The sequence below is a fragment of the Leopardus geoffroyi genome, chromosome A2, assembly GCF_018350155.1.
Source record: "Leopardus geoffroyi isolate Oge1 chromosome A2, O.geoffroyi_Oge1_pat1.0, whole genome shotgun sequence".
NCBI lineage: Eukaryota > Metazoa > Chordata > Mammalia > Carnivora > Felidae > Leopardus > Leopardus geoffroyi.
Window position 1 is genome coordinate 164654087 of NC_059331.1, and position 17234 is coordinate 164671320.

Consider the following 17234-nt stretch of genomic DNA (forward strand, 5'->3'; position numbering starts at 1 on the left):
GGCGGGGGGGGGGAGCCTTAAAAAAAGGGATAAAACATTAGTAAGTGGGACAAATTCAAGTGGCCCTAATATGCAGGGGAGAGAGGAGGGGACAAAAGTATTTGAAGAAATAATGGCTAAGTTTTTCTGACTTCGATGAAAACTGTAAACCCACAGACCCACAAAGCTCAATGAAGTCCATGCAAAAGAAACAAAAAAGCCTAGACTAATACACATTATAATAAAAATACATAAAACTAGTGTTAGAAAATCTCGGACACAGTGAAAGAATGATATTGTTTGTCCAAAGGAACAAAAATGACAGCTGACTTCCTGTCAAAGCGTTGTTATATGGGACTATGAGTTGTGAGCACTTTTTTTTAAAGCTAAATATTCTATTTCTCAGAGCAGAAAGCACCCTAATGGTGGAATAGTATTTTGTATACCTCTGGCATATAATTTGATAAGTTATGCTGAGTACCTATTTTATTTATTTTCTTTCTTTGCCCCTAGTGCACAGGAGGAAAAGAATGATATGTTTACTGTCAATCATTTAGGAGAAATTCTTGCTTATGGAAATAATAAATGGGTCAGTAGTCCTTCCAAGGGCAACAGAAATATATATAGTGGTGATAATCATCAGTGCTTCGTGACTGCCTTTGCACTGGAGCCAGTGTTTTACAGATATAATCAAAATGGGTTCTCTCCCGATATCTGTGCCTCTTTTCTAGCAACAGAACCCCTGATTTTTTGCGAGACACACGGCTGTGAGCCATCATGCTCCGCTCTCTCTTGGCTAGTGTGCGATACTTCTGGAAACTGGCCTTTTTGCTCCTTTCTTCTAGCCAACGCGCAGATGAGAAAGCAGCGGCAGAAGCAGGTGGCTTGGACCTTTGAGGCCAACTTGGTAATGCTCAAGAGAGAGCCTGCTCGAAGGAGTCAGTGTCCCAGACACCACGGAGCACCGCACCTGCCTTGAGCCACTTACCTGCGGCTTCACCTGAACTTGCGTCCGTTCAAGCCACAGTTTGGGGCATTGGCTCACTTGCAGCTGAACCTAATCTCTCCTACCCCAAGCACGTGTCATTCTCTCTACTTTCCCGAGACGGCAAGCAAGTCCCTAACATGTGGCAAAGCTTGGACTTGAACCAGGTCTGCCTTTTTCTAAAACCCTTGTTCTTTTCAGTAAATTACTCTTCTTACCATTAGTGTTTAGAAAAATGGCAGGGATACTATTAAAGGACTTGCGGAGGTTACTAAATCAAAATATCCATAGCCACTAAGAGCTTTAACTAAAGCTCTCAGATAAATAAATATTTAAGAACATCTGACGACTTAGGGCTTTTAAAGGGAATATTTCCACTGGAATAGTGACATAAACAGAATTTTTTAAAAGCCAGAAAACCTAGAAGCAAGCACTCCAAATATTTTAATTTCTGGAGTGTTTTTGTCCTTTGCCGCCTCCTACTTTACCTGACTCTCCCCCCCCCCCCCCCCCCCCGCCCACAGTTCAGTGACAAGAATTGGGGGAAAATGTCTCTCAAAATAAATAAAATAAAAGCTTTAATTTAAAAGAAAGAAAGAAAGAAAGAAAGAAAGAAAGAAAGAAAGAAAGAAAGAAAGAGAAAGAAAGAAAGAAACAAAAAGAAAGAAAGAAAAGAAAGTGAAACCTTTACCATTGTTTCTCAACCCACAGGATTACGCTGAACCCCACCTGAAGTTTCTTCTCTATCGTTTGGAGGGGATCTGGCCATGCCACCCGGAATATGCCCCTTTGGCATACTGTTTTGCCCTGAAGCCTTTAAGAGCTCGCAGATGCAGGAAGGGCCCCCTGACTCCCCCTTTTTACCCAAGAACAGGTCGTGAGATTTCCCTCCAGGAAGGGCCCTCCCTGCTCCAGAAAGGGGACAGTCTTATCGCCAGAGACCGGAGGGAACCTGCATAGACCATCCTAAAATAACCCTCATGTTCCCTCAGGTTCCCCTGGATTTCCCAGTCCCTGTCCCACAGTTCACTGCCCCTAATCGGAGCCTGTCTTGTCGCATCCCCACGAAATATCATTCTTTGTGTAAAAAGAGAGGGGAGCTTTGAGGTTCCTGGCCCCTTCAGGCCTTAACCCTCCTTCCGCAGACCCCTGTGTGCACGCAGACGTTAAATAAATGTGTGCGCTTTTCTCGTTAGTCTGTTTTATGTCAGCTTAATTCTCAGGCCAGCCACAGATCCCGAGAGAGTAGAAGGAAGTTTTTTTCTCCCCTCCATTTTAATAACAGTAGGTATTAGTGGGACATTTATTTTACCCAGGTAGAAATTGTATTATTTTAAAGCGCTGTGTCGTGTGTAATCGTAAGAATGAAATACGAGGACGTCCCCTGGGATGTTTATCTTCTGCTGTCCGGGGCTCAGACCTGCTCTGAGCCACAAGAAAGGGGGCTATGCAGCCCCACTGAGGGTCCAGTCCAATATCCTGCCTTTTGGGACAGACTTTGCAAAGTTTACAGATTTCCTTGCTATTGTACATGTGAAGAGAGTATCTTAGCAGGAGGCATTTCACCCTTTGTCTCCCACAAACGCACACAGCGCTCTCCTGGGTTTGTGCCTTTGGTTATTCATTCCGTTTGTAATTGCTTTCTTCCCCACCAATTATCCGTCTCAGTGTTCTCCTCCGGGAAGCCTTCCAGATTACTCTAGTTAAAACCTGTAGCTTTCAAAGAGGGAACAGCAGTAGCAGCACCCGCCCCCCCGCCCCCCACCGGGACTGGGAACACGTCAGGCGCCCCTCCCCCCCAAGCTGCCGGTGGGTCCAGCAATTGGCCTTTGGGGGCTCCGCGAGCTGCGGCTGCACACCCCAGTCTGCTAGGGTGCGCTCCAGGGCCGGGGTGATGTCTCCTGCTTCTGGGCTCTCGCCCCGTCCCCCCTCCCCCGGGTAGTGGCGGTGCGGCCCCCTCCAGATGCAGGTAGCCGGCTCCCCCGCCCCCTTACGCACTGAGTCAAGACTTAGGGCCTCGCTGCTTGCCAGAAAGTGGTCGTTGAACGGCTCAGACGGGACGATGCCTGTCATCTCCACGACTGAATTGGTCTTCGGTCACCGTGAGCGCCCCTATTAAGCCGGAGGGAGCCTTATAAGGCCCGGGAGCACCCGAAATAGAGAAGGCCTTTCACCTTCATATGCCAAGCTGTGAAAAGGCCTGCCAGACGCGCGACGCCACGTGGCCCACATGCGTTAGACAATAATGACAAGAGCTAACTTTTCTCGCGCTCCGATTACGAGCCGGCTCCCGTTCTCCGCAGGTCTGGTGACGAAACTTGCAGGGCCCAATGCAAATGGGCATATGGGGCCCCTGATGAAAAAGCAGGGAAAAGGGACTGAAATATTAAGTATTTTCCTTTCTTCTGTGGCCTATCTCTGGGCTCATCCTGGTGCTTTTATTTTCTATTTGATGCCACTCTCCCCGGGGCACAGGGACACTCGCGGGGGGCGTGCAGACCCTGCCAGGTGGCGCCAGTCAGGGGTCGGGGTGCACACCCCCCCCCCCCAGCTGCTGACTTCCCGGCACCCCCACACTCCAAACAGAGGCACCGCGCCGGCGGGGGGCGGGGAAGCCCACCACCCAACCTGCGGCAGACCTGTGGCCCCAGGGCCCCAGGGCATTTCTCTCTCTGCACCCGCTCGCGCTGGGGGCCCGGAAGGGGTGGGCCCTGCCAGCCCAGGGGGACACACGCTGCCCCGCCCCATCGATCGGAAACGCCGCGGCGCACCCGGGGACCCAGACCCTCCAGCGCCCGCCCCCAGCCCCCCCTGGGAGCCGAGCGCGGCCGCGGGCGCCGGGTGGGGGCGGGGCGGGGGCCTGGAACCCGCTCCCGCTCCCGGGAGGCAGGAGGCGGACCCCTCCGGAGCGCAGCCTCCGAGCCTGGTGCGGGCTCCGAGGTCCCTTGGGAATTCATTTCCAAAAGCAGAAATTCAAAAGGCAAAATTAAGGATTGCTAGGCAGTGACCCCAGAGCATTCACTCCCAAGCGGGGACCCTTGCGGACGCCGGGCCCAGTCACTGTCCTCGCTGCCTTGCCCCTGCAGCCAGCCTTCTGTAGGATTGACTGCTGTAATTCTCACCACGACAGGTCTGTAAGACGAGGTATTCCTGTTGTCTCCTGTTACAGATGGGGAAGTTGAGGCACAGAGGGAGGAGGCAGCCTGCCTGAGATTGCTCCGCCGCGGGAGGAGGCGGAGTGGGGTCCTGGCCCAGGCAGTCTGGCCCGCAGCCTGCTGTCACACACAGCGGTGTGTGCACAGCAGATGTAAAATCAGAAGCTGTAGCCAAACGCTGATGGCTCTCGGAGCCCCGCAGGCCTAGAGCCCTGTCCTCACTGCTGTTGCTCTGGTTTTCCTCCCCCGCCCCCCAAAACTTTTCATCTTCTCCCAAAGCAGAAGTGGGAACATGCTACAAGGTAAGGTCTCCTTTTAGGACACTGAGCGCCAGGGGCAGGCCTGTGGAGGTGGGCTGGTCAGGCCCAGCCGTCCCCCAGGATGCTTGGGGGAAGCCCACCGGCTTCCTTCTGTGGGTTTCATGGTCGGGTGGGGGTTGGGGGATGGGCGAGTACGGGAGGAAGGCCCTTTTCATCTGTGTCACCAGAGGAATTGGTAAGCAAGTGGCAATGTCTGCCAGGGCTCCTGGGAATCTTCTAGAACTTTGCAGTTCTTTTCAGTGCCTTCCTTCCTAGGTTGCTTCTAGTTTATTTTACTGAGAGTGGGTAGGATCTCTGAAAACATAGTCTCAAAAGAATTACAGACTGCCCCCATCCGTGTGGGTTTCCACTGTCGCGGTGGTTATCACTGGGCAGCAAGGAGAAAGTTGCCTCGGCAGTGTAGACATGACCAGTGCTGTGCTGCACATTGTTAGCCAACAGCTCTCTGGAATGTATTTTGAAAAGGTCCACGGGGCGCCTGGGTGGCTCAGTCTGTTAAGCATCCCACTTTGGCTCAGCTCATGATCTCCCGGTTCGTGGGTTTGAGCCCCGCGTTGGGCTCTGTGCTGACAGCTGGGAGCCTGGAGCCTGCTTCGGATTCTGTGTCTCCCTCTCTCTGACCCTCCTCTGTTCATGCTCTGTCTCTCCCTGTCTCAAAAATAAATAAAATGTTAAAAAAAAAAAAATTTTTTTTTTAAAAGAAAAGAAAAGGTCCTAATGGTACCCTTTGTCCATTGCTTGGCATAAACACTACATTCATACCGATTTCAGGCTGCCAGGGTGATAGCCAACCGCTTGCAAAATACCTGGAATTTTAACAGCCTGCTCTCGCAGCCTTGTAAGAGCCGGCTGGTAAGGTCCAGCTCCAGCACGCTCGTGGACATAGCCCTCTTTTCAGGTGCCCTGACGTCTGTGTGAGTGTCCGAATTGTCATGACGACCAGGGGGCGAGGAAAAGGAGCTACAGTGAAGCAGCATCTACCCTGCGGTCGAACGCGTGAAGATTCCAACATAGGATATTTTGCCGCAGGCCCCCAGCAAAGACCCAGACTTTAGACAAGAAAGACGTGAGACGCGTCCAGCCCCCGTCGTGCTAGACGACTTTGGCTTGGAGGTGGCTGAGGTCTGCCTCCCCGAGGGCCACGGTCTGGCCAGGAAGGAAGGACTCTGAGAACAAGACGTAGTAGTGACCGGATGCCTGCGTGGTGGTCTGAGAGGTTCTGAGAATTTCCAGAGCTTGGGCAGCTCGCAGGGGGCCTCTGAGCACACGCAGAGCAAGTAACTGTGGGAAGGATGGCAAAAAGAATCAAGTGACTAAACTGATGTTTTGTTTTTTTTTTTTTCAACGTTTATTTATTTTTGGTACAGAGAGAGACAGAGCATGAACGGGGGAGGGGCAGAGAGAGAGGGAGACACAGAATCAGAAACAGGCTCCAGGCTCTGAGCCATCAGCCCAGAGCCCGACGCGGGGCTCGAACTCACGGACCGCGAGATCGTGACCTGGCTGAAGTCGGACGCTTAACCGACTGCGCCACCCAGGCGCCCCTAAACTGATGTTTTTAATGTTTATTTATCTACTTTGAGAAAGAGAGTGTACGCAGGGGAGGGGCAGAGAGAGGGAGAGAGAGAGAGAGAGAGAGAGAGAGAGAGAATCCCAAGCAGTCTTCAGGCTGTCGGCGCAGAGCCCGAGGTGGGGCTTGATCCCATGACCATGGGATCATGACCTGAGCTGAAATCAAGAGTCCGGTGCTTAACCGACTGAGCCACCCAGGTGCCCCAAAATGATTTAATTTAGTAAAATAAAGTATAATAACAAAAGAACGCATTTGTCCCTCCTTTGTGTTAAAATCCCATCCAAATGCTGAACTGGATTTCTTGAACCTTCCTCCCACCATCCACCCACCTCAGCATCATCACCACTGTCCTCATCTTGTTTCTACTGTGTTCATCCTCAGAGGACAGAGCTTGGTGAAACAGACTTGGCCCTACTCACTCTTGGAAGGAGTTCCTGTTAGACAACATCTCTACCAAATATCTCTTCCTAGAGACGCATGTCATCGGCGTGTCCCTCTCTGCAGAATTCTCTCATGTAGTAGACTCCATTCCTTCTTCTGAACTAGCTAGTGTGGGGGACGGGGCAAAGTTCTTGTGAAACTTCTAATGGCAAGGAGCGTATTGACATTAGAAAGGGCAGAAAAGTATGAAAAAAATATATAAAATGTACATAAATAAAAGCTTCATTAAGTAACATGCACTGATTTTAAACGTGCACAAAATTCTTGTTACTACTTAAAAATAGAATGATGAAGGATGATTTGGTGGGAGTAATTGTTTAGTGAAAAAAATCAATTTAACATCACTTTGCTTTCAATTTCTGCTGCCAAGAAAACTCATGCTGTATCTTCTAATTCAAACATAAGTGTCTCCAGAAACCTTTGGATCCCGTATTACAAAGCCCCATCTGTTTCACCCTTTCCAAATTAGCATTTTAGCTTAATTCACTGATGAATTTTCTGACATTCGCTTGATTCCCTCCCCCCCCTCCCCCCCCGCCTTGTTATCTAAAGTTACAACTGGCATCTTTTAGATTTGGATTCCACTTAGAAAATAATTTTTAGCTTTTTAAAATCCTTTTTAGGAATAAGCAGGGTATAAATAAATAAAATTTAAAACACGATGCAAATATGTAAGTACAAGGATGTTTACTGTTGCATCGTTTGCACAAGCAACAATTGGAAAGAAATGTCTGTGAATCGAAGGGTGGTTAAAGCAATTGCTAAAAAAGCAATTGTTCAATCTGTTGAGAGGAACGTTCTGATATGGAAGGCTGGATACAGTAGAGAAAGTAGAATAAAGCAAACTGAAAACTCAGTAGAGGGGTGCCTGGTTGGCCCAGTCGGTTGGACATTTGACTCTTGATCTCAGCTCAGGTCCTGATCTCAGGGTTTGTGGGTTCGAGCCCCACATCGGGCTCCGCGTTGATGGCATGAAGCCTGCTTGGAGTTCTGTCTCTCCTCTCTGCTGCTCACCCGCCTGTCCTCTCTCTCTCTCTCTCTCCAAATAAATAAATAAACTTAAAAAAATTAAGAGGAAAAAAAATCAGTATACAGTCTTATGCATAGAAAAAAAGGAAAGTGGGCCAGAAAGCAGACTGAAAGTCCTTCCAAGGACAGAAGGCGATTAGCTCTGGGGTGGAGACAGGGAAAATGGAATGGGTGTTTGGGTCTTCTGCACGAAGGATGTGTGGATTCGTACCATCTTGTAATTAAAAAATCCAAACCAAAGCAAAAACTCTTGAATTGTCCAGCATATATAATAAAATAGCAAATGACATATAAGGGTCATCAGAAACGTTGAAGAGTTCCTTCCTACTTCTATTTTGAATGATTTCATACCTATACTCAAGGCAAAATAAAAAGGAAAGAAATTTTTTTTTTTTTAATTTTTTTTCAACGTTTATTTATTTTTGAGACAGAGAGAGACAGAGCATGAACGGGGCAGGGGCAGAGAGAGAGGGAGACACAGAATCAGAAGCAGGCTCCAGGCTCTGAGCCATCAGCCCAGAGCCCGACGCGGGGCTCGAACTCACGGACCGCGAGATCGTGACCTGGCTGAAGTCGGACGCCCAACCGACTGCGCCACCCAGGCGCCCCAAGGAAAGAAATTTAAAACGCACAGGAGAGGAAATGATTGGAGCCAAAGAAAACAACCCGGGTACAACTGTCTAGGAAGGCATAAAGAGATTACAGTTTTAGGTAGAATACGGGACAAACATATTTGTGGATGTAGAAGTGTGTTTTGGTTTGGGGGAGCACATTTTTCTCTTTTCTCTTTTTTTTTTTTTTTTTTTTTAAGTTTATTTACTTATTTTAAGGCGTGGGGAGGGAAAGAGAGAGAGAGAGAGAGGAACAGACAGAATCCCAAGCATTGCCAGTGCGGAGCCCAACGTGGGGCTTGAACTCACGAACGGAACTGCGAGATCGTGACCTGAGCTGAAATCGAGAGTCAGAATTTTAACTGACTGAGCCACCAGGTGCCCCGGGGAGGTCATTTTTCCCGTAATAATAACAGTGATACTAGTAATAAGTTGCCGTTACTGTATGGCAGGCAACATCTTACGTAATTCTACTTTCATTAACTCATGTAATCTCAACAAGGAACAGTCTACAGTTGCTCCCATTTTACAGATGAGAAATGGAAGCAGAGAGAGGTTAAGGCCGAGGTCATGTAGCTTGAAAGCAATGCAGCTGGGATTCACACCCACGCGGTATGAATCCAGAGTCTATACACCTAACCACTCCCCTGAAGTTGTCCGGCCAAAAAGGTACATGCCGTCCATTAGGCACGCACGTCTATGTGGTGGAGAGTGAGCGTTGCCCCAGAGGAGCCGGTCCAACAGCATCAGCCTTCCTCTGAGCTCCCCACACATGCCCAGACTGCTTTTGGCAAGTTCTCCCCATACATGCAGCCAACTGTTTCTTTGGATGCTTATTTTCTGGTATTTTTGTGTAACTGCTCTTAGTTGAGGGGGCTAGTTTGCCTTGGGAAGCAATTATAGAAGGACAGGGCACCAGAGAAGTTGGGGTTACTCTGAGTTGGGGTGGTTGTTGGGGGCAGGGAATAGAAAATAGGCCAGAGCAAAGAGGGTGCTGAGAGAGGTGGAGGGAAATTAAATGGGAAAGCTATGATTTATTCATGAATCAGCAGCCAGTACAGGAGTATTCCTCGGACTTCCTCCCACCTGCCTTGTTGACCTAGCTATAGGTGAAGGACTTTGTGGATAATTTTTTGTAGCTAAAATTTTTTTTAATGTTATTTATTTTTGAGAGAGACTGAGAGAGAGAGAGAGAGAGAGCGAGCAAGTGGTGGAAGGACAGAGACAGAGGGAGACACAGAATCCGAAGCAGGCTCCAGGCTCCCAGCTGTCAGCACAGAGCCCGATCAGGGGCTTGAACTCACAAACCTCGAGATCATGACCTGAGCCGAAGTTGGACGCTTAACCAACTGAGTCACCCAGGCGCCCCATTTTTTTTGTAGTTAAAAAGGAAGTAGGGGACACCTGGGTGGCTCAGTCGGTTAAGCGTCTGACTTCGGCTCAGGTCATGATCTCACGGTTTGTGAGTTCGAGCCCCGCATGGGGCTCTGTGCTGACAGCTCAGAGCCTGGAGCCTGCTTCAGATTCTGTGTCTCCCTCTCTCTATCTGACCCTCCTCTGCTCACTCTCCCTTTCTCTCAAATATAAATAAACATTAAAAATAATAATAAAAATAAATTTAAAAAAGGAAGTAGAAGTCAGAACCCAAACTTGAGGAATTTATAAACTATGCCAACGTGAGAAGGACATCCACAGATGAACACAGAGGACAGAAGTAACTACTGAGCTGGGATTTGGGCTTTGGATCCCATGCTGGTTCCAGCTGAGGTATGTGATCACAGATAGATGACGTCACATCTGAGAACCTCTGTCTTCCCAGCTTAATCTGGGGGGTTCCCCCTTGTCACTGGGTTGTAGTGAGGATCAAAGGATGTCATGGACACCAGAGTTGGTCAACCTAGTGAGCTCGCTTCCTACCCGAAGGAGGTAGGTACAGAAAAGAGATTCTTTCCCCACCCCTGCCTGTGGCTGTCAGACCCGTATCATCTCTGAAGACTGGCCCAGCCGCCTCGGGCTCCCTCTCTCCTTTATCTTTCACAGACTCGTCCCCATAAGTCGCCAGACTTCAAATTCCATCAGGAAGCCTGGGGCTGGCACGGGGGCCGGAGAAGTCGCAACCTAATGGGAAACAGGCCTTGAGAAGAGGTTGAGGCGGACTGAAGAGGCAGAGCCCCTGTAGTTAAGGGTTGGCCTGTGCGGAAGAGTCACCACAATATGGCGCACGGCCTGTATCCGCGAGAGACCAAGTTCCCACGTGTGACAGAAAGTGGTGCTTCCGCTCGGGGACAGAAGGTGCGGGTAGGGAAAAAGAAAGCTGGGGGATGCATATCACCCGGAATATGCTGCCCTCAGAGGGACCTCAGGGTCTGCCTCGCCCTCGAGACCGGCCAAGGGTGTAGGTCCTTTGGATGTACCCCTCCCCGCCTCTGTTGTTTACATCTGCAAGTTGCACTCTCGCCTCAGAATTTTCCAGTCTTCTTTCAAGAGGAGTTTATTCTCTCAGTCTGCCGCCCCACCCAGATTCCCCCTCCTGGGCCAGTGCACCTGCCCCGGCTGCTGTGACAAAGGTGATTGCCAGGAGCTCATAACTGTCCCTCCCTCTGTGGAATTGTCCCAGCTGAGGGGAGCCAGCTGGCTGGAGTGTTTGCTGTCACGCACCCCGGATCCAAGGGAACCGCCGGCCAGGGACTACTGGCTGGTGCGGAGGTATAGAGAGCTGCTCCTTTGCCTCAAGACTGGGCTTCCAGAAAGCTCACCCCTGCCCAGGCCATTCTCTTTCCCGGCCCTCCTTACAGGCCCTCCGTGCCTCACGGGCCCTGGAAGCCCCATCTCAGTCTACGGAGGAGACTCCAAGGATGGGATTCTGGGGTTGGGTCACCCACCCAGCCACGAGGACCCGACCTAAAACTGTGGGTATATCCCAAAGTGTGACCGCGGAACCCCTGCTTCACAAGCGGAATACTTGTTTGAGGTGCAGATCCCTGAGCCCAGCCCTGGTTCCACGGAACCAGGGTCGGCTGGTGGGCCATGAGAACTTGCATCTTCTTTCTTTCTTTTTTTAAGTTTATTTATTTATTTTGAGAGAGACAGGTGTGAGCGCGGAGATGCAGAGAGAAGACAAGCAGGCTCTGGGCTCGAACCCACGAACTGAGAGATGGAGAGTCAGCTGCTTAACTGACTGAGCCACCCAGGCGCCCCGAAAATTTGCATTTTCAACAGCCTTCCAACTGTGCTCGGGAACATCCCGGGGGGTGGGCAGCACTGCACCTACAGCCCCTCCCCCCTCCTAGCGTTTTTCTCGTAGAGCCGCCCTGTCCCTCCTGTGAACGTGGCCCTGGGTCCTCCCCCTGCTGCCACTGGCCTAGTGCTCACAGCCAGCTGGGGAAGCCCTCAATCCTTCTCCTTCACCTCCCAAAGGGCACGGCTGCCTGCACTGTGAACTTGACGCTTTGGTATGTTATTCTTCTCTACATTGTTAGGAGCGTGTTTCTTTCCCACAACACTTGCCCTGATCTGTATGTACTGTAATCTGCTTGAGGACCTCGAATGTGGCTTCAACTTCTTTGTAGCCCCTGCCCTCCCAGCATTATGCCAGCATTTACTAGCGTTTCATTCATTCAATAAACACTTATTGAATATTATGTGCCAGGCACAGTATCAGACTCTGGCGATCCAAAGATCAATAAATTGTTCCTTGGTGGGCCACATAATCCAGCTGATTAAATCTTTCCAAGAGTGAATTTATTGTAAAGGTATCTCCAAAGACAGCAAAAGGCTTTCATTCATTTATTCACTCAATATGTATCTATTAAGCACTGATTATGTGCCTGGCACATAGGTACCAGGAATATGATGGTGAGCAAAACAGACATAGGATCCTTCCTCCGGAAGCTTATGGTTTAGTGGACGAGGCATACTGAATACTTGATTACACAAATCTATAATTACAAAATATGGCAAGTGCTCTTACGGAAAAGGGCAGGGTGTTAAAGCACCTGGCTTTACCAAAGGTTAGGTAAAGATTTCATTAGGCAACTTGGGGAGAAGGGAGGAGGAAACTTAACAAGGTGCAGGGGACAGCATGTGCAAAGCTACTGTGGCGAGAGGGGCTTATTGATTTAAAACAATTTTAAAAACATTTATTTATTTTTGAGAGAGAGAGAAAGAGAGACAGAGTGTGAGCAGGGGAGGAGCAGAGAGAGAGGGAGACCCAGAATCCGAAGCGGGCTCCAGGCTCCGAGCTGTCCACGCAGAGCCCGACGCAGGGCTCGAACCCACAGACCACGAGATCATGACCTGAGCCGAAGTTGGACTGAGCCACCTAGGCGCCCCTATTCATTGATTTTAGACGTAAAATAATAAACCCATTATGCAGCGAGATAATGTTTAAGAAAAATGACTGTTTTCCTGAACAACAAAATCTAGTGAGACAAGGGGGATTTCTTCACATTTTTCCAGATTTTTTTAAACGTGTGGCTTATTGTACTGGGACTCTCGTGTCTGCTTCTGCGTGTAATCTGTGGCAGTGTCTCGTGCCACGTAGCCCTGGGAAGGCTTTTCTGTACACGTGGGGGCCGGAGGGAGTGAAAAGGGCAAACAGTGTCTTAGCATGAAGAGTTTAGGGCAGTGGATGCCTCGAGAAGAATCAGGACCCCCCCACTCACCCCCCCCCCCCCCCCCCCGCTTCCTGCAAGGGACCCGGGCAGCCCGTGAGAGTGGCTTATGAAGGAGGCAATACTGACCGGCCTTGGTCATATTACTGTTATTACTGCTAATAGCAACTGTGTGCTTATGCTATGCCGGGCAGGTTTTAATCTTCTTAAAAATATTTTGTAATATTTCATTTATTTTTGAGAGCAAGAGAGACAGAGCACGAGCAGGGGAGGGGCAGAGAGAGACAGGGAGACACAGAATTGGAAGCAGGCTCCAGGCTCTAAGCGGTCAGCATAGAGCCTGACGCGGGGCTCGAACCCATGAACTGCGAGATCTGAGCTGAATTCAGACGCTTAACCAACTGAGCCACCCAGGTGTCCCCCCCATCCCCCATTTTTTTTTTTTAATTTTTAAATGTCTATTTATTTTTGAAAGAGAAAGAGAGAGTGGTTTTAATCTTCTTAACTCTCTGTAGAAGGAACCCTCTTACATGTATGAAACGCTGATGACGTGGGGGTGTTAACCAGCACAAATTCTGCATGTGTATACCTCCTTCACCATGAAATTGGACATTTTGATTTTTGAGAAAGTGACCAAAACGGCTGAGGACGAATTTCCAGTTTGGGAGGTGATGAGGCAAAGTCTGGCACTGAACCACGGGCCTCGTACAGGCAGGCACCCTCTGTCACCTTCCACAATTCAATTACTTTGGGAATCTGACTTTGATTTAAATGTATTTTCGAGCCATTTCATTTTTAAGAGCCCATTTGGGGATCTTAAAACATTAATTAAATCTTTTGTCTTTGAGGCTTAATTCCTCCACTTCTGGCATATTATCTATGGCTGTGAGAAAAAACTGCCAATCACTTGGGCAATTTGCACCTAAAATAAAGGTGCAGGAAAGTTGAAATTAGAAGCAGCTAAAATAGCAGTTCCTTGGGTTTTTTCCTGTTGAGGTTTTGGACCAGAATTCACAGAACCTTCCTGCATTTTCCCAGCTTCCTTTTTCAGGTGCGGGGCTCAGTGCTTGCTTATGTTCACCACGTAGCATTCAAGTGTATTTCCACCTCCTTCCCCGTCTGTGCCTCCCTGCTCTGCCTGTGCTCTGTTCTCCTCGTGATATGGACCCCACTTCGCATCTCCCTGCCGCACACCCACCCTGATCCTTACCCAGGGGGCAATCTTGTTTCTAGCAGACGTCCCCTGTGCTACTGCTCCCCCGGACCTGACGGAGCACAGACCCTGCGTCAGGTGCGGTAGAGGGCACTTTACATGTATGACCTCATCTCGTGCTCACAAAAGCCCCATGAGGTCGGGAGTTACCCATTCCAGGGTGGGAAAACGACTTCGAGGGCGCTAAGTAACTTGTCAGCCCGGAGAGCCTCGGCCGGCACGACTCCCGGAGCCCAGGGCTGTCGGATTCGAAAGCTGGGTTCTCCACCACTGAGTTCTTTCACCTCGGAGCCTTTTAAAAGGCTGTATCCTCTGCCTGTTTGCTTAAGCTTCAGTTCAAGTGTGTTCTCCAAGGAAAGTTCCCTGGACCCAGCCTCAGGTGCCCCCCTCTGCTTGAGCCGCCTCTGCTCACCCCGCACACTGCACTCGATCTGTGTTTTCTCCCCAGTAGACGGTGGGTGCCCTCGGTGTAAAGATACCTCTTCACCTCTGAGTCTCCATCATCTAGGCTAGTCCTTGGCCAACAATGGGTGTTTCCTATTAATGACTGATACAATCTTCCCCCCTCCCCACCCCCCCCCCCGAAATTAATTAACAAATAAATGAAGTCCATTTGTAAGCTTGCTGTTGGGAGTCTGGACTAAAAAATAGTGATTACGTGTTGCTGAAAAAGTGCACGTTCAAGGTACAGGGGTTGACTGTTGTGTCTTCCACAGTTTTAATACATTGTTTCTTCAGGAAAATATAGTCCGAATTTAGGAAATGGTCTTAGACCATCGCTGACCATTTGTGGACTGTCCTTGAAGCTGACTACTTTTTTTTTTTTTTTAAGTTTATTTATTTTTGACAGAGAGAGAGGCAGAGAATGAGCAGGGGAGAGGCAGAGAGAGACGGAGACACAGACTCGGAAGCAGGCTCCAGGCTCTGAGTTGTCAGCACAGAGCCTGAAGTGGGCCTCGAACTCACAAACTGCGAGATCATGACCTGAGCTGAAGTCAGATGCTCAACCCACTGAGCCACCCAGGCGCCCCGAAGCTGACTACTTTTTACTGTCTGTTTAGAATTTGCTTCAAGGATAACTGGCTATCTACCTGTACATTTTTTTCTTCCTTCCTTCCTTCCTTCCTTCCTTCCTTCCTTCCTTCCTCCCTTCCTCCCTCCCTTTTTTCATCCTGTGCTCCTTGTTAAGGGCTTACTACTTGCCGGCCACTATTCCAGGCACCAGGGCCACAGGTAGACGACAGTGTCCCTGAAATCAGAGGTCCAGTTTAATGGAGAGCAGTAGTTACAGCCGCATGGTAAGGGGAGTATGACAAGGTATTGAAGCTCAGAGGGGAGGACGCTGAATTCTGCTCAGACTGGGCAGGAGAAGCTTCCAAGGGGTACCTGTGCTGAGTCTTGCTAAAGGTCCTGGTTTCTCAGCTGCCTGTTGCTTCAACTTAATATGGATGTTTAAGGATATTTATGGGTATTAGATAGTTTGTAGTAACAGGTGTCTCTAGAGGGGCCTAGGGTTGCATATTAGGAAAAATGGCCACCCAGGTAGAGACTATTGCCTGGACAGTATTGATAAATTGTCCGGTTGGCCCTAAATGGTAGGCACACGCCTGTTTACAACATCTTAAGAGAAAGATAAAATCCATTTGGGTGGCTGTGTTGTGAACATCTCATTGCCTTGACAGTGCAGGATCGGGACGGTGCTGGCTTCTGCTTGGCCTCACAGCTAAACGCATTCAAAAAGTAAGTGAGGGAGTCAATCAACACACAAATAAATGCTTCTGGTGATCAGTGTAGGTCCCTCAGCTCAGCTGGGACAAAGCAGTTTAAAAAAGGGCTAAAAGAATCCATGTTGATTTTGATAAACCTTGGCTCCTGCTCCAAAACCTAATTAAAAGGAGGTTTTTGCTGGGTTCCAGAACTCGGCCCCTGGAGGACAGACATGAACACTCGTTCATGGTGTGGCCTGACACATGGGAAGTGTTCAGTAAGGCGGTTACAGGACGGCTTTGATCCCTAACACCTGTGGTCACAGAGTTATACACATAGGTGGAGGGATTTCATCTGGGGACTTATTTACTGCAGGGAAGGACCCTGACACACCTGTTGAGTCTAGAAATACATTTGATTGTCTGCCGGGCCCTGAGTGACCATGGGAGCGTAGGGATGTCTTGCGTGTGTTGGCTGAAGGTCTGTAATTGCTGTGACGGATGAGATGTCTGGCACCAAGGCCAGAACAGCCCACCCTTGGCTCATCTTCTGAAGGGGGGGCCAAGCAGGATGGTAGAAAAAAGCCTAAGACACAGACTCCGGAAATCTGGGTTTGCGTCTTTTCTGGCCATAATTATCTATTGCTGCAAAACAAATTATACCAAAACTTAGTAGCTTAAAACTACGGACAAAGACTCTCCTTGACCAAACTCGAGTCAGGCTCCTCGAGCCCTCTTCTCAATGAGGCCTCAATCTTGGCCCATGAGAACTGCAAAATCTTGGCACCAACGATTTTATCCCCGCCCCACGCTTCCGGAAACAAGCCAGTGGTTGTTCAAGTCTCTCAGTGTGAGGGGTGGATAGACCTATTTCTGTCCCTGGCATGACCCAGCCCCCTCTGAGTTCCTGCCTCGGGGAGCTCAAGCTGCCCAAAGAATTTTGTTTCAGATTCACCCTGACCCAACACCTGCCTTGGGTCCCAACCTGCTCTGTGTAATTTCCCACTTCTCTGACTCTTCAGGGCCTCAGTGGTTCCTCCTCCTTTCCCTCTGTCTTCCCTTGGGACCCCCAGTCTCTCTGCACAGAATGGAGCTGAGTTCCAGTTAGGCTCTCACATCTCCCTCCCCGACTGCAGCAGTCTGAATAAAATCCGTCTTGCCACCTTTAGCAAATGTCTGGCTCTGTTTCCCTTTGGCGTTGCAATGAACTCTAACTCACGCAGTTTCAGCAGCAAGAGTTCAGGAGAGCCTCAGCTAGGTAGTCCTGGCTCAGTGCTTCTCAAGATGCAGACTGGGGGGTGGGGGGGCAGCACTCACCCAAAGGCTGGACTGGGGCTGCAGGGCCTTTCAAGGGGGCTCTCCTGCATGGCTGACAGGCAGGTGCTGGCTGCAGGCCGGAGCCCTCAGCCTTCACCACGTGGACCTCGCCACAGGGCTGCTCGGGCGTCCTTGATGGCAAGGGGGGAGCTGCACTGTCTTTTATGATCCACCTTGGAAGCTATACACAACCACCTCTGCAGCATTTCACAGGGGGGCCCTATTCACTGCAGATACTGGGAGATGGGAGTCACTGGGGGCCCTCTTGGAGGCCGGCTGCCTGCCTCGACTC

At 49.7% G+C, this 17234-nt stretch overlaps 1 protein-coding gene across 2 annotated transcripts in view; it reads right to left on the reverse strand.

The window, feature by feature from the left end:
- XRCC2 (X-ray repair cross complementing 2) overlaps positions 1 to 17234 on the reverse strand; it is a 184557-nt gene that overhangs the window by 49244 nt on the left and 118079 nt on the right. The window lies entirely within an intron of this gene.